Here is an 8,125-nt window from a genome sequence, read left to right as displayed (position 1 = left end):
ACACTCCACTTCCCAAGAGAGTGCTAATAGGTTTCCCCATTCTCCTGGCAGGTTGCCATGTGAGATATCAGTCTTCTCCGCATCACCGTGCTTGCTTGGGAGCGAATGCTGACTGAGTGTGGCCATGAACGTGGGCCTTATGCTGCACTACTGTGTGGTTTTTTAACACCTGACTACTTACTCAGGCCCATACGAAGGGGTGGGTATGAAGGGTGTGAACGAACCTCCCCATAGCCCTCAAGTCAGCAAGAGGGGGCTCCATGGCCTCCTTCCAGGTGGTCTGCAGCTCAAGCTCAGCCCTCCTCCTTCCCCATGCAGCAGGGAGCCAGTGCTAGTACTACAGCCTAGCCCTCCCTCCCCGCTTCACGAGGTTGGAGCACCAGCACCAGTTTCCTTCTGGGGGCAGGGAGAAGGAGAGAAAGCCCTGAGCCTCACCGTGTGATCCAACTTGTGGGGAAGAAGCACTCTCCCTCCTCCCCGTACTGGGGAAACAGCAGTACGCAGATGCACCGCTTAGAGCAGGGGTGGCCAACCCATTCTGGGCAAAGAGCCAAGATAGCGGTGGATCCAGTGCAAAGAGCTGGGGCAAAGTTGTCGAGCAAAAGCTCTGCCCCTTTAAGAAAATGCATTTAAACGCATTTTGAGGCTTTTTGGCTGCAGCAGGCTCCCAATGCCATCTTTAATTCTACATCTTTCATGGCCGTGCCAGGCGGCTCCCCTGCCCAGGTCAGCACAGGGATCTAGGAGGAGAGGGCCATTTCGGGGTGTGCAGGGGTGGCTTACGAGCCACAGGGAGGGCTTCACGAGCCGCACCCAGGCAGAGGGGGGAGGGGGAGGAGGGGAGAGCCGCATGTGGCTTGCAAGCCTTGGGTTGGCCATGGCTGGCCTAAAGGCTTTCTCTACTACTCCTATTTGCCAGAATCCGACCAATGGGAGCAGCAGGAGGCAGTGCCTGGGACTGGCACAGGGCCTGAAGATAAGTAAGTGCCCCCCACTCCCTCATTCCCATACCCTTGCACCACCAACCCCCTCACACACACACACACACCACCAAGACCCCACACTCCCAGCCCGCTCCTGCCCCCTGCCTCCTGGTCAGACACCTACCCCTACCCTGCTCCTGCATCCTTCCCCCGATCAGACACCCTACCCCCAGCACACACCTGGCCCCTTTCCCCAGCCATATACCATACTCCCAGCCTGGTCTTGCACCCTATCCCCAGCCAGACATCTACCCCCAGCGTGCTCCTGCTCCCTCCTTCCCTGACCAGACATCCTACTCCCACCCTGCTCCTGCCCTCCCTCGCTGGCCAGACACCCTATCCCCAGCCCACTCCTGCACCCTTCCCCCAACCAGACACCCTATCCCCAGCCTGCTCCTGCATCATCCCTTTGGCCGGACACTCTACCTCCCATTCAGACCTTGCACCCTCACCCCTTCCTTCACCTCACCTCCCACTCAGATCCTGTACCCTCATTCCTATCACTGGCAGTCGGCAGTCCTGTCCCACACACCGAACCCCACATTTTTGTCCCAACCGCAGAATCTAGGGGGATCCACAAAATCCACTAACCCTGAAACCCCAGAAGAGTAAATCTGCCCTATGGGAAGCCCTGAACCTCAGTCCTCCCTGTCAGTTCCCCAGTGGGGCTGGAGTGGCAAAAGAGTAAAGTGTCTCAGTTGGGGGCATCTCACTTGTGTGGTCCCCAACTGATTTTTCTGTGGATCAGTGGCTCTTGACCTAAAAAAGATTTCCAACCCCTGCCATAAATAAAGAAAACATGGGAACCTTTTGTGTTGAACATAATTAATATTTGACTTTATTTAAAATGAAGTTTGAAGTACGAAAGTTAAAGAGCTTAGTCTGTTTAAGAATTTAAATTAATATTTCCTTTCTTACTGGTTAAATTAAACCATTCTCCCTAGCTGCAGTTCTAGCAAAATAGCTTTGGCGTAATTATGTAATTAATGGTGAGTTTCCATTGGCAACTGGTGCTCCATGGAAAGGTTTGCATTGAGCCCGGTGGGTGACGGGCTAAAAAGTTTGAGAACCACTGTGTTAGAGGGAGAGGGTTGTGTTGCTGGGGTATGGGTGGGCGGGGCTGGTGGCAGCACAGCAGGGCTGGAGAAACAGCAACCCCACTCATGAGGAGTGGCCCAGACCTGGCCCTGCTGGCCAGAAGCCCTGCTTACACTCAGCTGGCGCTGGTCTCACCAAGCAGGGAGAGCAACAACAGGCAGGGGTGGCTAAGGGAGTGAGGAGCCATGATGGCCGCACTGCCCGCCATGATCCCAGAAGGTGATTTCTATAAAACCTTTATTACTGCATACATTTTTAGTATGTTATAACAAAATCATTTTACCAATTACTGTTTCCACTCAGATTTTTCATTAACATTGCATAACATTGCATACTCTCATTGCATAACTATTTTGAACTCCTTTATATTTAAAAAAAATTGCAGTCCACATTTACAAAAATAGCACCCTGCACAGAAATTCCTATGTACGGACTTGGTGTGGGAAGGTGTCCTACTGCGGAGGACAGAATAAGGCGAGGGATTCCTTTGTGAGAGTTTCATGGAGCTCAGTACTCAAGACTGGAGCTCCATCTGGAGACATGTGAACAAGCTGTTCAGCACCCTCTAATGCTGAGCAGGCTGAGACAGAGCGTGCCACACTTAGAGCCCATTGCCTGACCCCTCTTGTAGTTAAACAAAGTTAGAGAACTCACCAGAAGTGTGTCCCTGGTGTTGTTGATGGCAAGGTGTGGTCAGAGCAGTCAGAGTTGACAGCTGTGGGAAGCTTCCCAGAAGCTAATGAGGTAGAATTTCCCTCAACACAGCACCTACACTAGTGTAATTTTGGACATGTACGGTCAGGAATAGCATTACTCTTTGTAAAAAGCAGGACTACAGGATTTTATTTCCTCATCCCCTAAGGGCGAATCAACAGGCTTGGTAGTGTGGACAAATCACAGAGGGTATGTGCATAAAGCCGGGTGCTGCCATTTTTAAATGTCCACTAGTGCAGCTACACGCGGCACGAACTAGGTAGTTCGGACTAGGCTTCCTAGTCCGAACTTTTCACGAGGAGTAACGGTAGTTCGGACTAGGAAGTCTAGTCCGAACTACCTAGTCCGTGCCGCATGTAGCCGCGCGGCACGGAGTCCGCACTAGCGGACATTTAAAAATGGCGGTGCCCGGCTTTATGCAAATGAAGCCCGGGAAATTCAAATCCCGGGCTTCATTTGCAACTCCGGTTGCCTAGTTCGAACTAGGGTGGTAGTGTAGACATACCCTTAGATAAGCGACTGTGAGGGGCTAAATTTGGGGTAAAGTCCTATTGTGGAACAGGCCAAGGTGGGTCCCTTGAGATAGTCTGAGATAAGGGTTCTCAGCAGATAGGAATTGGAGATATGTTGGAGATATATTGGTACCCTGTTAGTCCAGGTGCTGATTCATGGTTGCCACACAAGTCCTTTACACAAGGTCTGCCCTGCCAGTGTAAAGATGAATTCAGACTATTTAAACCAGTCACCAAAGATCAGGCAACAGCAGAAGGAGAAAGCAGGACACTCAATCAGGACTGAGAGGGCTGGTATAGCTGCCAGCATCCTCAGGACATTGGCAAGGACAGTTCTTGTATCGGGATGCATTTTAAAAATCTAGGAGTGTTAAGGCCATACTTTTGGCACCTTTTAATCAATTAGGTACATTTGTTCTAGCAGCATAGGTTGGGGTGCGATTTTATTTTATTATTATTATTTTTTTATAAACCAGAATAAGAACTCCTGTAGAAACTGACTTAAAAATGTTCTTGTTACTACTGCTTATTTCAGTCAGAAACCCAGTATGCAGTATACCAGAAAAAGTTCATTTTTGCTCCTACAAACAGTTTCTAAATTAATAGCCCTGGCAGTGCTTTTCATCTGAGGATTGCAGAGTGCTTTACAAAACAGAGGTCAGTATCATGATCCCCATTTTATAGATGAGGAAGCTGAGGCACAGAGCATGGAAGTGACTTGCCCAAGGCCATTCGCCAGAGCTGGAAATAGAATCCAGGTCTCCTGGGTGCCCGTTCAGTGTTCTGTCCATGAGGCCAGACTATTTAGAAAAATGTTCAGCAGTATAATTATAGCAGTAAACTCTCTGTGACATGCCACAGGGAATAATCTGCACCACTGAACAGCTGTGCCCCCTAAAATTCTTTGTCCTGAGATGCCTTTTATACTGCTTTGCTGGCGAACAATCAACTCTCCAGGTTCGGCTCACACACAGCCTTCAGCATGCAATTTGCTTCCAGTTACATCTTACTGAGTGCTACTAGCTAGCCACTTACAAATTACTTACAAGTTGACCCCTGTGTGTTCTTAATCGCAACCTTGATGCCAGAAATGTGCATCTTGTACTGCCTAGTACTGTCCTGGACAGAGGAAGTTCACAGTAAGTCCATCATTTTAACAAAGGAATATTATACACTAGTGTGACTGGGCGAACCAGCCCTGTACTGAACTCACAGGGTTTAGCCAGGTCACCCTGTCTAAAGGAGCCCTGTCCCCACGACCCTGCTGGGCATGCTCAGCTTGTAGCCCAGCTATAAAAGCCTGTGGAGAAGCTCAGTCTGGGCTGACTGCCGGAGGAGGGGAGCTCCTTACTAGCACCAGCCAGCCGCCCGGAGGGGAGACAGCAGAGCCACTCGTGCAAGTTGGGACATCTCCACTGCTGCCTACAAGGGAGGATCAGCCCCTGGGGAATTAGAGGGCCCTGTGAGAATGGGGGAAGATACCCCATCGGACAAGGTAGGAAGTGGCCCACGGAGGTTGCAGGAGCAGCCTCTCCTGCCCCGGGATCCTTGGCGCGTTTTGGACAGATTCCCCACCGAGGTATTGGTAGGTCGTCCTGCCACTCACAGGGCCACAGGGTCCCCCTACCAGGGATGCCGCTCTCCCAGCAACTTGCCGTCACAGACCCTTCAGCCCTGCTGTAAAGGGCCAACCAGTGTTGGGGAATAGAGACTTGGGCTGGTGAGCCCTGCATTAAAGGACCAAACTCCAGCTTGGTGTAAAGACTCCAGCCAGTGGGCCAGCGGGCCCTGGCTTAAAGTGACTATAGAGACTTGGGCCAGTGGGCCCTGTGTTAAAGGAATAGTCACAGGCTTTGCCTAGAGACTCGGGCCAGTGGGCCAGTGGGAGTTGCCTTAAAGGGCTGATCCCGTGACTGCATATAGAGACTTGGGGTCCTACCCCTGCCCTCTGGAGGGGGCAGGAAAGGCCACTCTGTGAAAACCAGCCTTATTATTCCCAAATGGAGTTTCTCACTCCCTTTAATTCACATACACAGCGGTTTAGATAAAACACTAAAGTAAGATTATTAACTTCTGAAAGATTAAATTACAAGTGACACGGCATACCAGTCAGAAATGGTTACAAAAGAAATAAAGATAAAAATGCAAATGAATTCCTAGAGTCAGCAAGCTAATAGGATTTAAAGCAAGTATCTTTCTCTTACAACAAGTTGTACTAGTTTGTAGGCTGGATTTCCTTTTGCCAGAAAACCGTCCCTCAGTTCAAGGTCCTTCTGATGTTTGTTGATATCATGAGCAGAGAGATGGGAGCAGGAGAGACAATGCAGAGGCCACTACTTTACATACTTGTGCCCCTCTCCCCTCTTTGTGTATTACCGTTTGCTGAGGTGCAGTCATTCTCTTGTGTAGTGAAATCTGAACTGTCTCAGATGAAATATACATTTCTTGTTTACACGTTCCAGTGCTGAAAAATGGATGCTTCACCTGGTGCGGGTACCAGTGAGCGTTTGTCGCTAAACAACTGGTTTGGACGTACTTATCTGATCCTTAGAGCATGATACAACAATGATTTTAACTAATTTTACACTGCTCCTAATGGCCCAATTCTGCACCCATTCTCAAGGACTTTAATGGAAGAGGGTACTACTCTGTGAATAAGAGTGGAAGAATTTAGCCCTCTACATTTCTGCCTACATTACAGCCTCTGTTAGCAAAACTCATGTTGCTCAGAGGGATGAATGTTCCACTCCCCTGAGAGAGATAAGTTACAGGTCTGGTCTAGACTAGGGGATACGTTGGAATTAAGATCCACAACTTTAGCTACGTTAATTGCGTAGCTTAAGTCAAAATAGCTTAATTTGAATTTTGGCACCATCCACACTCTCCCTTCAACTTCCCTTACTCCTCATAGAAGCAGGACTACTGGCATCAATGGGAGTGCCCTCTCAGGGTGTGTCTAGACTACATGCCTCCTTCGACGGAGGCATGTAGATTAGCCAGATCGGAAGAGGGAAATGAAGCCGCGATTAAAATAATCGCGGCTTCATTTAAATTTAAATGGCTGCCCCGATCTGCCGATCAGCTGTTTGTCGGCAGATCGGGGGAGTCTGGACGCGATGCCCCGACAAAGAAGCCTTTCTTCATCGACACAGGTAAGCCTCGTGAAACCAGGTTTACCTGTGTCGATGAAGAAAGGCTTCTTTGTCGGGGCATCGCGTCCAGACTCCCCCGATCTGCCGACAAACAGCTGATCGGCAGATCGGGGCAGCCATTTAAATTTAAATGAAGCCGCGATTATTTTAATCGCGGCTTCATTTCCCTCTTCCGATCTGGCTAATCTACATGCCTCCGTCGAAGGAGGCATGTAGTCTAGACACACCCTCAGTTTGAATTAGAGTGTCTTCACTAGACCCGCTAATTTGAACCTTGGATAATTGACTGCGGCTGCTTCAATCTTCTCTGTAGTGTAGACATGGCCACATTGACATAAGCCCTTGTGCGCACGGCTCTAAGTCCTTGTGTGCCGAGCAGTACACTGACAGGAGAGCTTCTCCTGCAAACAGTTTATACCACTTGTGGAGGTGGTTTTCTACGCTGACGGGAGAGCTCTTTCCCATCAGCACAGAGCATCTTCACTAGATGAGCTTCAGCGACACAGCTGTATGGGTACAACTGCGGCTGCACCACTGTCCAGAGATGGGCAATAATTTTTTATGAGGGGCCACTCCAAGATTTTGGAAAGTGGTCAAGGGCTGCACTTTTCTATGGAGGAGGTGTGAGGTTTGAGACAGAGGATGCGTGTAGAAGGGAGCTTGGGGTAGGGGACTGGGGTCCACGAGAGGGTATGGGGTCTGAGAGGGAGTTTGTGTGAAGTAGCTGGTTGTGACTTGGGGCAGGGGATTGGGATGCCAGGCCCAGGAGGGAGAAGTGGTGCAGGAGTGAATTTTGACCTGAGGGAAGGGTGTAGCAGGGGGTGCAGGTTCTGGGAGGGAATTGTGACCTGGGGCGGGATGTGTGTGCAGAGGATTTGAGTGGTGACCAAGGACAGGAGGGAGTGGTGACCTGGGGCAGGGTGTTGGGAAGTGAGAGGGTCCAGGGTGCCAGAGGCAGGATCTGGCTGGGAGTCACTTCCCTTAGGTGGCTCTCGGCTAGCAGCCTAACAGTGTCCCTGAGGCAGGCTCCCTCCTGTAGCCGCCCCAGGCTGCTCAAGCAGATTCCTTCCATGTGCCAACTGGGGTCTGGGAGTGGGGGGAGCGTGTGAAGTCTCTTGTCCCTCTCTCCCTCCAGCCAGGATTGTGCCTCGCTGTTCAAAATGGCTGGTGGTTTCCTCTAGTCACTGCACAACCCCGGCAGAGAAAGGGGAAGGAAGCCGCCAGCCATTTTGAACATCCTCAGGATCTCAGGCGGGGGGGAGGGGGGAGGGCGTTGCGGGGAGGCTGGATTAAATGGCTTGGCAGGCCAGATCTGGGCCACTGGCCATATCTTGCTCACCCCTCCCATATACACATGGTCTTGGCTGTCAACATGCTGAGAGAACTGTTGTGGAGATTGTGACAACCAGGAAGGAAACATTGGGGCTGTTAGCACTGGAAAGATGCAGAGGGTAGTTTGAGAACAGTCCATTAGCTGGGTATTTCTGCTAATGTGATCAGCAGTGAAACAGTTAGCAATATTGATACTGAACTTGCCAGCTTAAGGTTTCAGAATTAACAACTCCATTTGTATAAAGGGGTTAGTCCACAGCTCTGAGGTACATGTCATAGCATCTGTGTACTTACAGAGATGTTACTGAATTGGTTTGCATTTGCTTCATATTTA

Source organism: Pelodiscus sinensis, chromosome 5 (assembly GCF_052426305.1).
Source record: "Pelodiscus sinensis isolate ZL-2025 chromosome 5, ASM5242630v1, whole genome shotgun sequence".
Lineage (NCBI taxonomy): Eukaryota > Metazoa > Chordata > Testudines > Trionychidae > Pelodiscus > Pelodiscus sinensis.
The sequence above is the reverse complement of the archived record's forward strand: the minus strand, read 5'-3'. Positions refer to the sequence as shown.